This window comes from Mytilus trossulus, chromosome 12 (assembly GCF_036588685.1).
Source record: "Mytilus trossulus isolate FHL-02 chromosome 12, PNRI_Mtr1.1.1.hap1, whole genome shotgun sequence".
In the NCBI taxonomy this organism is placed as follows: Eukaryota; Metazoa; Mollusca; class Bivalvia; order Mytilida; family Mytilidae; genus Mytilus; species Mytilus trossulus.
In genome coordinates this window covers 17,386,140-17,399,455 of record NC_086384.1, presented here as the reverse complement: position 1 = coordinate 17,399,455, position 13,316 = coordinate 17,386,140, and positions in this window count along the sequence as shown.

Sequence of the window (13,316 nt, the reverse complement as noted above, 5' to 3'; positions counted from 1 at the left end):
CTGTGTACATAATGTATATACAACTCGTATATATATATATATATATATATGTGTTTGTTTTATGTGACTTTTAAACCATTTATATGAATTAATAAAAGTTGCATCCGGGAAATATGGATGTACTTACTAGCTTTACGTCTGCATTTATAATGATGATTTAATGGAATTCATAATCGTTTTTCCTATTTTGTTCTCAGTGCTTTTGTTCAGCTTTTTGATAGCTGTCAGCTTTTTTAAACACATACGCATCATATTTTCATTGGGTTTCTTTATCAACTTTTAGTATTACAGGATCATTAATACCTTTGTTATCAACGTTAAGGATACGCGAGTAAGCCAATTTAAAAACAAAACGATGTATAACTGTAAGAGACATTTGCTACGATGATAGCTTGCAAGTCAACAATTACTTAAATTCGTGTTCACTTGCAAGGAACCCTTCCTTGAGGAGATTAGATGCGCATTGGTTTCAGTTTTTAAAAACAAAAGAATGTCAACATTGACAACAACCACCAGAACAACTGTTTTGTTGACTTCTGTCTCAAATAAGTCATTCACAAACAAGTAAAACGCTGATTTACACCATTTGAAATCTATGCATGATACCAAATAGATATAGACAAATTGTCCATATGAACTTGATTTGACCTTAGAAATTATTCGGAGATCATCACGATGATTAATTATACGACAGTCTTTCTTATATACAAAGGAACGGTTTAAACATTATTATGACTTCATGATCTGTATTATTTCTTAATGACTGTTTTGTAATTTTGATAGTCGTTTTAAAATGTTTTGTGAGGAATAGATGAACATGAATTGGACAGCTAATTCCCCTTTAAAATGGATACAAAAATATATTTGTGTTTTAAATTACGTGTATCGAGTGAATCCCCTTAAAAATACTATTGTGTTCTTGACGATTTCTGCGGGATGATTGGAAAAATTCATATTGTATTATAATGTATGTCAACAATCGGAAAGGAAGAATGTTACTATTTTGCGTGTACTGTGGATTCATTTGTTTTCGTGGATACCTATTAGACTGGATAAAGGAAAACTTTCAGTTTCGTGGATATTTTATTTCGTGTTTTTGCCAAAGTCTGCATACATGCTTTTAATTAAAAAAAATGAAATTCGTTGTACATTGATATTCGTGATTACTAGGTAAACACAACATTCACGAAAATGTATATTCAAGGAATAATAAAAAATTCACAATGTCTAAAATAATAACTTTATTTTACTTACATTTGTGGGGTATTTTTTCTTACAATGCAATTTGTTTATTTTTCCAGCTATTATCATATCAAACAACAGTTCAATACATTTTCATTGTTTTTATGCAAAATTTTAATCAACTATTATTATAGCTTAGTCGTTTATATTATTGTCATTATATTTTACATTTTGCTTCTTTTATAGGTATACTTTGTATGGATACTATCATAAACGTTTGCAATTTTTCTCCAGATGTCAAACATATCGAGGGAGTTGTTTTAGTATTTTCATAGTTTTTTATTTATAATTTCTTTTATACTGCCTATCAGAGAAACATTGCCATATTTTTGCTTTAAATAAAGAAAAACAAATAATTGAGGAATCATTTGTGTTGCATTAAGTTTACACTTAAAAAAGGGGGACGAAAGATACCAAAGGGACAGTCAAACTCATAAATCTAAAACAAACTGACAACGCCATTGCTATAAATTAAAAAGACAAATAGAAAAACAGTAGTACACATGACACAACATAGAAAACTAAAGAATAAACAACACGAACCCCAATTTAATATAGAAGCAGATGGGGGAGTCCAATATATAAATCAAGAATATAAACAAACACCACACACGTCCCCTAGAAAAAAATTAACAATATAAAAAAAACCATTCCCTTCGATAGCCAAACAAATTAATTACACTACGCCAGCCAAAAAAAAAAGAATGAAATATCCGTATAAAGCACATCATGGTACAGTGTAACAAACTACAAAATCAGTGAATATTTGATACATGGAGAACCGGAGACTGAGCAGCATGAGGAAAAATGATTACCACATCAAAAAAACGTTCAAAGAGCTCCAAGCAATTTACAAATATGAACCATTTCATAGCTTTCCTGTATGCAACAACTCTACAGCAAGTAGTTCGTGATAACAAAACCATGCCCTGGAATGTTTTATGAACTGTTAGACGTGCTTACACTGACATAACACAGTGTTGTGTCAGTGTAATTCACACGTAAACTTAACACAGTTGTGTTCCCATTGATAAAATTAGTGTTTACATGAAGTTTAATTCAGACTTGTCTACATGCAGTCGATAGTCAATGTAGGCCTTGTGTGTACACAAAACAATGTATTTAAAAACGATTTTTACCATATATATTTAAAGGAGAAAGGTGTTTTAAATAACATTATTAGATATTTTTAAACAAAATATTAATAAAGTTCTTTAGTAAACCTTTATCAAGACTTAAAGCATCATCATTGCAAAGCACATACAATTCAGAATGGAAATGGGGAATGCGCCAAAAAGACAACAATTCGATCAAATAACAGACAATGGGGTTTTAATGCAGCGAAAAAATCCCTCTCCAGGAGGCGTGCTTCAGATGGCCCTAAATAAAAATGTATACTGGTTCAGTGATAATAGAAACTTAATCTTGAAATCATACAAGAATAACAAAGGCTACCAGAGGCTCCTGACTTATGAAACAATATGAAGATTCTACAACATGGTTGTGAGGCGGCAAGATTGAACAGGTGTTTACATTTACATATAAATCTCTCCATGTATTCGACATGAAAAGATTAAAGAAATTAACAGAAGATATTGTGAATTAATTGTCACGCTTTTCTTTCCCCTTGCTTAACACTTTCATTTTTTTCTGATTTACTTTTCAAGGTTAGGTATTTGTGTAGATACTTTCAAAAACATTTGACTGTGTGTAGGTTAAAACTATTTTAATGACAGGTCATTTTAACTAAAATTGTAACTATTGTTTCAAAAAAGGTTGCTATTTAAGAATAACTATAATTTTGAGCAATGTTTATAGAGACAACAAAATACATATTAAACAAATGAACCCATTAATCATGCCTCAAAGCATAGTCAGATTATATTCAGATAAGGTTGTTACGTCAACTAACGGAAAATAATTTGAAATCTGTAATCAATCAAAACTGTAATCTACAAAAACGAAGGTGAGCATCATTACATTTTGACAATATTTTATGACAAACGGTTTATTTTCAAAGATTTAAACTTAGGCAATTTCATGTACAAATATATCTTATAAACTATATGAGATATCTTATAAACTATATAAAATATCTTATAAACTATATAAGATATCTTATAAACTATATAAGATATTTTATAAACTATATAAGATATTTTATAAATCAAATAAGATATCTTATGTAAAAATTGTTTATAAGATATCTTTTATAAACATTGGTTATAAGGTATGTCATATACTTTATAAGATATCTTATAAACTTTAGGAGATATCTTATAAAGCATATATCTTATATAACATTAAAGATATATTATATACTATAAAAGATATATTATTATAATATACAAGATTTCTCATATAATATATATGATATCTCATAAAAACGAAACTATATAAGATATCTTATATATTATAGGCGATATTTTATATATCATAGGAGATATCTTATATATTATAGGAGAAATCTTATTTAGTTTATAAGATACATATAAAGTTTATAAATTAAATATCTTATATAGTTTAAATAATATATCCTACAGTTGATCAGATATCTCCTAAAGTTAATAAGATATATTATATAATTTATAAGATATGTTATATTGTTTATAAGATATCTTATATAGTTTATAAGATATCTTATATAGTTTATAATATATCTTATATAGTTTATAAGATATCTCATAAACTATATAAGATATCTTATAAACTATATGAGATATCTTATAAACTATAATATAAGATCTTCTCGACCTTAACACATTCAACGTTTACATTGGAATAAGGTTCATTTGATTTTGGTTAGCAACTTAATCATAAAAGTGTCACTCTTTGCTGCATTAAACAATACTTATAGTAATTAGTTTGTTTATATCTTATTAATTTCTAGAAAGTTCCTACGGCAAAACTTTTGTCCACACTAGGTACACTCGATATGCATTTGCCAAAGGTTGCCTGGACCCAAATACCCAGGTAGGTAAAGTTACGGAACTTGTTATTTTTAGGTCCAAAGTTGGGGTCGGGTGACCCTACCATCCCCCATATTTAATTCATAGCAAAGTCCCTACGGCAAAGATTTTGTCCACACTAGATACACTCGATAGGCCTTTGGGACCAGACAACCTTGGTCACGTGCCTATTATTTGTACCTAGTTGACAAAAAGCTTTGCCGTAGAGAAAATTTTATAACGGAAAGACGGGGTATGGAAGTATCACCCTACCCCAACTTTGGACCTCAATTAAAAAAGTTCTGTAACTTTATCCACCTGGGTCTTTGAGCCCAGGCAACATTGGGCAAGTGCTTATTATTTGAACCTAGTAGGTAAAAAAGCTTTGCAGTAGGGAAAATTTTATGAAGAAAAGGAGGGGGATTGTAGGGTCACCCTACCACAACTTTCGACCTAAATTAAAAATTTCCTTAACATTAACCACCGGGGTCTTTGGGCGCAAGCACCCTTGTACAAGTGCCTATCATTTGAACATAGTGGGCAAAAAAGTTTCGCCGTAGGGAAAAATTAATGAAGGAAAGAAGGGGGATGGTAGGGTCACCCAACCCCAACTTTCAACCTCAATTTAAACAGTTCCGTAGCTTTACCTGGGTCTTTGGGCCCAGATAACCGTAGGCAAGTGCCTCACATTTGTACCTTGTGGGTATAAAAGCTTTGCCATAAGGAAAATTTAATGTAGGAAGGAAGGGGGATGGTAGGATCATGGTGCCGCTGGGATGTTGCTACACAGAAATGGAAAGTGGACTTTAGGAAAATTAAAATCATCGCGTTTGTCATAAATTTAAGTTTTTAACCTGCCAACAGTAGTCATTTAGAGACAAATGTTTAAACAGGAAGAAGATTCATCTGTGTCGGTAGTATCTTTAATTTCAAATTCACTTGGATATATTAAATGTAAGTGCTCACTGAATCTATTATTATTAAGAGACAGTACGTTATCAATTTACCGAAAGTGAAATTAAAAGACTGGGCTAATTTCTTTTCTCCTTTCTGTACGAGCTCCGTTTAATGAATTCTTCTTCATAGAAATACAAAAACAAATCTGAAAGTAGAGGAGCGCAATTGGTACCCATTGGGATTCCAATAGTCTGTTGGAAGGCGAAACCTCCAAATTCAACAAATATGTTTTTAAAAAGTCCAACATGGCAGTGATTCTGCTTTGTAATATATATTCAGTTAGAAGGTTAAAGGATTTATTTTTTCATGTTCCTGTCCCAAGTCAGTACTCAGTGGTTGTCATTGCTTCCTGTCTTTTTTTTCGATAATTGTTTTGTCATTAATAAGGCGGTTGATTATCTTGTTTAAATTGTTTGATATTCGTTCTATTGTCTGTTATACAATGTAGATGACTATATATGGTTTTGAATTCGCTTATTATTCAAGGCTGCGCTGTATTGTTGTTTCCGTCGTTTATTCTGATGTATTTACAATTAATAACGGTCATGGTTTGGTTTGTATCCCCTGCCATATCGGTGTTCAGTTTCTGTATGAATCATAAATAGATTGTGACTCGAATGTGCCTGTTATTGTTCTAATACGATATTTTCAACCCATCACATATGTTTCGTTTTGTGTCACAATTGAAAATTTTTATATCACTATTTTAGTGATGATGCGGTTTAAACCAAGGATAAGTATAACGATGAAAATAAAAAGATGAAAATTTTCAAATTTAAAAACTACTGAAGGACAAAAGTTTGACTGTATTTCGATACTCATATAATTTATAAAAAAAACTTTTATAAATTTGTTTGTTAATGAATTTTGTAATTGTTGAAAACCAAGGTTTCGACTCGCTCAGGCAAAGTTTGAACGTGGGTTGATTTATCTATTTTTTATGTCCTTTATTTCTATTATATGAGCTCTGCATATGTTTCAGCTCATACATCCTTGACTTTCAAATATTCGATTTTTGAACGTTCCTGATGTCAGAAGGTATATCCTTTAAAGTGCTTGTGACTGATGAAATGTATAATGTACTGTTTTAATCTATAATAAGATACTCATAACAAAATCAAACTACAAACTACCAATGTAAGAATTTTTAAATACCACCTAAAATATAGTCCAAGTGGATAAAAGTATCGACTGAGAAACCAGAAATCAGCTATACCGTCAGAATTATAAAGATAAATTCTTTTTTTTTTATTTCGGAAAGGATTTGTCTTTATTCTTTTTTGCTTGAATTGAGCGTCACAAATGATTTTTTGAACGAAACACGTGACTTTAGGGAATATTTAAGACCATGTAATCGATCTTTGATGATGTTTTTTGCCAGATGTACATACCGGTATATTAGGTTTACAAAAAAAACTAACTCGATGTACATGTTGCTACCACATTTACAAGTATACACGATATCTTCTAGCTATTCTTGTCTATTTGATCATATATTTCTTATGTGCATATTTACGGACACTTCCTTCCTCCAGAGTAGACGAACTACAACTTTCAACACTTGATTCAAATCTATATTTCAGTTTAAATGTTAAAGCATTCCTAGAATAAGTTCTTATGTTGTTATTCTGTTTGGTAGATCATATACAAAGCAGTGACATGAAGAACTTAATTTTATGGACGTTTGTTTATTCGTGCAGGTTTTATTTAAAATGTTTGGTTTGTATCCCCTGTCATTCCGGTCTTTGTTTTAATTTGTTTCGTATGCATCATTAATAATTTAAGTTTGGACGAGCATGGCGATGTTGAACATCACCAACATTTCAAAACTCCGTTTCACTAAAGGTTCGTTTGTTGTACGAACACAATTTGTTTGATCATAAGAACATATCTATGTTACAGATGAATTTAAGTCTCTTTCTCTTCACGCTTATGACGTACCATGTTATTCTATTTATCTTGGAAATTGTTGATTTCACTACCAACATGATAGACAACCAGAACAGAGTCAAAATTACAGTCCCTTGTGATGCACAAAATATATTGAGTGTATTCTATTTAACAGTAATTAAATTGTATTTTCAAATGCTTGGATAAATAATAACTTTACATGTGTCCAAAGTGTATACAAATTATGCAATCATTATCTTGTCACATATAACAATGTTATTTTTAATGATTAACAGTGTATACGTATCTATAGCTGAGAAGTGTGTATATACGAGAACATGAACATGGATATTTTTTTGCAAATTATAAGAATATTTCAATTATTTATTGAAACTTTCTATACTAACACGGTTTGGTAATTAAATAAAATCAACAGAGACGAGTTCCGTTAGTATTGAAAGTCCCTGCCCTAATCAAGGATTTGTATATTGAGACTATACAAATCCTTGGTCCTAATAGACGATGTTATTGACCAATATAAAGCAGTTCTAAATACAAGATTGTTTTTCGTCGTTGTTCTCTTTCTCTATCTGACACTTCTAATCGCTCTTCTGATCATTTGTCAGACTTTCTATCCTGATCTCTTCTATGATAGCATTTTCATCTTTACCGAAGACAAAAACATTGACGTTAGCTGGCATTATCATTTCAGGGGGGTCATAACCCCTCAAGTATCTACATTTCTTAACGTCTTCCCATAATTCATCATTGATTTTCTCGCTTGATATTTTTTTCAAGTCCTCACTTTTCTTATAAGATGAACCTGATGTTTTGCCTAAGTTTCCGTGACAATGGTGTAAATGTTTATCCGAAGTTTGAGATTCATCAAAAAGGACATATTCGTCTGTATAGTTTCTTTCTACAGACAACTCTTTAACTTGACCCATCCTTTCGGAAGGTCTTCTTATTTCCGGTGTGTTGTCGTCGATGTTAAGGTCAAAGTATGAAAGTTTTCTATCTGAAGAATTTGAAATTTCATTTTCAGACTTTTCTAAATATAAATAATTATTTAGACTAGCATCGTCGTCGCAGGTAGCTTTTGATTTTGGAGCTTTGAACTCTAATTCACTAGAACTTTCATGTTCATCGTACGCGTCTTTCTGATTACATCTACCCTTTATCGTGATGTTATCCCCGGAATAACACGTGTTTTTACCTCTTCCTCTAGCGCTTTTAGGTCTTGGTGTTTGCGCGTTTTGGTTTAGTGTCTTTCTAAGGATTTGTATTCGGTACTTTGAAGGCTTATCTGAATTTTGAACTTTATTCGACGAATCAGAGTTCTTATTCGTAGATGTACATTCTTCTTTACTGTCGATATTTTCACTTGTCAATGTTTTTGTAGGAGTTTTGATCTTTTCGTATGAAACTTTATTACTCTCGGAAGAATGTGAGCGCGTAACAGTATCGTGTTGTTTTTCAAACAATTTTTGATCATCGGTTTTAAGTTGCGAATTTATATTTTCATGGATGCTTTTCTTATGGGAATCCTGCTTGTTTAATCCGTTGTTGTCTTTAAGTGATTTGATATCATCAGGATATAGCGTTTTTTCTCTATTCAAACCCCAAATATTCTCTGCTCGTTCTGATTTGACCTTGTTTTGCTTCTTTTCGTCAGGTATAATTCTCTTGTCAGTGGTCGTGTTAGAAGGACGGCTATCATGTCCGCCTGACCACGATGGTTTCGGCTTAGAGCGAGGTAAACGTGTGTACGTAATTTCTTCTTTATTGTTACCATCCCGTAAATCATGATACACAGCATCTTTCGTAACTTCATAAACACTGTGACGACTTAGAATTTTGCTTTTTTTGAGGTTTTTCTTATGTCTGTTTTCATGGGTTCCGCTCATCGAAAGATTTCTAAAACTCTCAGTGTCATCATCCGTAGTGTGGGATAAACTTTCATTCTCCAGATCTTGGTCTATGTTCAAAACATCTGTTTTATTTGTCGCCATATTGTTCGTGCTATCATATGGAAACTTCCGGTTTCTACCCGCTGAGATGGAATACATTGATTCACGTCTTTTCTTTAACAAATTATTCACAAAATGCTGCTCTGCTCTGTGTTTGTTGAACTTGTCGATCATATCTGAGAATGTTGTCTCTGCTACAGAATGTCGTCCACTTCCACGTCTCCGAAAATATCCGGGACCGGGACCTGCAAAACAAATCGATTTATTTCAATAATAAACACATGATAGTAATGATATAATGATAAAAAAAAAAGATCGAGCATGAGTGAGAGTAAAGGATCTGCATATAGATATTACCAATCGTATAGATAAAAAGGTAATTACACTAAAACCTGCCTCCTGCAAATGATAACCTTACAAAATATGAAGCTACCTTTAAAATTTCATCAAAGGCAAAATCACTGATACCTTTTAATTTCCGGAATTGTCACTTTCCTTTTTTAGCTAGATATACCTGGTAACTCTTCAATTATTACGTCTGTTATTGTCGGGATGGTTTTTAATTTCTCAACTTTTTTTTCTTTTTTATGCTTTTTTGTTTTGAATATTTGTTTTACTGTAGTCAATGTTTTAATATTTTCATAATCATTCTAAAACACCTATATGATACAAAAACAATGGATACAGGCTTGCACATCAAAAATACACAAAAAAGTAGGAACACGGCTTTAGGTGTAATACCACCATTGATTTTCCCCTATTAGTCTTTGTTAAATTTGCACTTTTCAAAAAATTGTGCAGAATTTATCTTTGTTTCAAATAAAGAAATACTTGGCATGAGTAAAGTTTCATCCTGTCCAGTTCTATAGAAAAAATTTCACATAACATTTCATTGCATATAAGAAAATAACCATCATTGGAAGTTAACTAATCAAATTTCTCCCCTTATTCTATCTGTGTACAAGGTTTAGTCACCATGTAACCGTAAGATTACAAAATTTTCTATAGAAGTCACAAATAAAAAATAATGGTGTTTTGAAATACCCAAGACATATGTTTATAAAACAGAAATAGTTTTACTGCAATAAAATGTAGAATTAATTACCTACAACGGTCAAATTCAAGGGAATATTTTTTTAGACCTACTTTCGTATGCAACCGGATGTGATTTACCATGATTTGGTGGTATTACACCTTTAATTGGTGTACTGCATTTCAAGGTCATAATGAGGCCTCAAACACGGAGCATTACAACTCTCGCCTCACTGCAAGTTTAAGACGATCTCTAGCACCGGTTTGAACGGCATTCTTTGCAAAATAAGCTAAGTGGACTTTTAAAGATGCAACAACACCAAATCGGGCCCGGTTAATTAAAATTCAATAATATCTATATATTTTATACTCACGGCAATTTTTGGTAGCCTTGATTTTATTGAGATCTTGATGCAACTGTCGCTGCTGTCTAGATTGTGCTGAACTAAACATAGCTTTCTGTCGGTCAATATCTCCTATTTGCTTGGTTAGGAAATGTTCAGACACACATGGATTAGCTACCCAGTATGACCCATCTGACCGCTGTATTCTCTTCGGACGAGGCTCAAACTTCTTCCCGAGAGGTCTATCCATTATTGACCATATATCAAATCGACAATCCTTATCCTCGATCAACAGTGCACAAAACTGAATTCTTTCGCTACTGCAGGAAAGACCGGTAGTTACTACGAGACAGTGGTTTATATAGGAGGGTCTGGACAGGGTTTAGAGATTAAGGAATAAAAGAGTAACAGTTATCAAAGTTACCAGGCTTATAATTTGATACACCAGACGTGGGTTTTTTTTCTACATAAGACGCTCAAATCTAAACTGTAAAAAAAAGTGCAGAAATAGAATACATTGCAATGAAATAGAGATAAAAATAAAAAAGAAGATGTGGAAAGTTTGCCAATGAGAGATCTCTCCATACGAAACCAAAATGACAAGAGTATAGAGAAAAGGCTTAAATAAAAAAATGAATATAGAATAGCGGTGTGTTGAAAACTGAAAACGTGAAAAACGGAGAATAATGAACAAAATGAATAAAGAATTGGGGAAATAGTCAAAAATAAATGAAAGAAATAAAGCCCGCCTTTCCTCTTCTACTTAATCATCACTCATATAAGAGAGTCTTTAAAAACTAATCTGACATGTTTAACGTAACTGAGCTCTTTAAAAAAAACTTACTTTTGTTATAACACATATCTCTAAAAAATAAGTTTGCAACTAATGATAAAAGTTCAATAACATAACATAATATTTGTATGTTCTGAAATCGATATTGCAACTTCCGTCAAGTGATACTCTTTTGCCATATGTAGACCCTCAAAAATTTAACTTTATTGTTGATAAATTCCATAACCTTAAAATGCTGTTGTCAGTCCATTATGATTAACTTTAAGAAGGTATATAATTTGTATTTCAAAACGTCTACATTATCTATTTTGTATTTATTGTCCTCAAAAATACAATATACTTTATGGTTTGTCATCTGTTTTGGCACTTAATAGTTTATTTGTATGCGTTGACTATAAGAGAATGTTAAATGAAAAACGAACGTCAGATTAAATATTACAAAACGAATTAACCATTGTGAATGACGCAGAACTGTACTGCATTAAAGTGCATTTGTTAAAAGTTCACAATAAAAGGTACGTCATTGCGTTAAGAATGAAATAAAAAAAAAAGTGAGGATTATGATAAATCGAAAAACAAAACTATTTAAGCTATTGATTCTTTGAATATTAAACGTTTTTTTTTCTAACGACTGAAAATAAAAGTAAAAGCATTTTAATATGGTCATCATCAATCTTTCCTTCAATCTCAAGTACACTTTACAAATGTTTTTATGGTTTAACTCATCTGACCACCGGCAAAACTAGCACACAATGATGTCGTTAACGCCTGTGGTTTTAATTTTGCGTTCAAAATATTCATGGTGGTTTTTTTTTAAGTTTTACGCATTAAAAGCTGTGCATTATATATTTACATATTGTATTTTCTAGAGTAAATTGAACGGAGTGGTTATTTATCCGGCTAGCCGGACGAATAGTGCCAGGGCTATTCGTCCGGCCATGGACATGCGCATATCATATCAATACGTTTGGACACGAGTGTAATATTATCTTCAGTAGCACCAAGGGGGGCGCGTGTAATCTGATCACTGATATTCAATTTTAAGCTGGCTGAAAATGGTAATATCAATATTTGTGATTTTTTTTGTGCAGTTTTCGGAATTTGACAATGGAATACGATAGTATGAACTCCCAAGAATAATATGATATGATAAAAGTGACTCTAAAAAATTGAAATTACAAGGAAAATAAAAAATAATTGATCGGTTTTACAAAATTATTCAACTCGCTACAGCTCTGTAAATGTCTAACTGAATGAAACTTTAGCTTATACTTTTATTAAAAAAATGAATCTTGCAAGTAACCTTCAAAGTAGTTCATTAAGGGGGGCCGGGGGGGGGGGGGGGGGGGTGAGGCTACAAAATTGAAGTGGGGATGTTGGAAATATGATTATAAAAAGTGGGGTATTGAAATACACGGTACAACAAAGATTGGATCAGGACAAATAATAGAAAAGAGAAATTTGGGAAAAGAAGCACACCGTGTCACCCAACCCCCTCACGTAAATATTTTGTTTTTTAAATGTTTGGGGTGGCATTATAAAAAAAAGGGCTGCGCTTTAGCGCATGATACGCCCCTTGCTCTTTTAACTTGTCCCAAAATTGGAAAATCCCCCCTTTTTTAAGCATAAAAATTCATAACACGGAAATGTAAAATCTGAAATTTATAAAAATTGAAAGGGAGCTTACATCAATATATATAAACAATTCACCTAGTTTTATAGACATTGGTAAAAGCCTTTTTGAGTTATTGTCCGAAGTGTTAAAAAAAACCTTTTTTATGAATAAAGTCCCATAAATCCAAAACTTAAAATCTGAAATTCATAAAAATTAAAAGGGAGCTTACTTCAATAGATATAAACAATTCACCAAAGTTTCATGGACATTGGTGAAAGCCTTTTTGAGTTATTGTCCGATGTGTTGAAAATCCCCCTTTTTATGAATAAAGCCCCATAAATCCAAAAATTTAAATCTGAAATTAAAAAAAAACGAAAGGGAGCTTACGTCAATAGATATAAACAATTCACTTAAGTTTCATGGAAATTGGTAGAAGTGTTTTTGAGTTATTGTCCGAAGTGTGGACGACGGACGGACGGACGGACGGACAACGGTATACCATAATACGTCCCGTCTAACAGACGA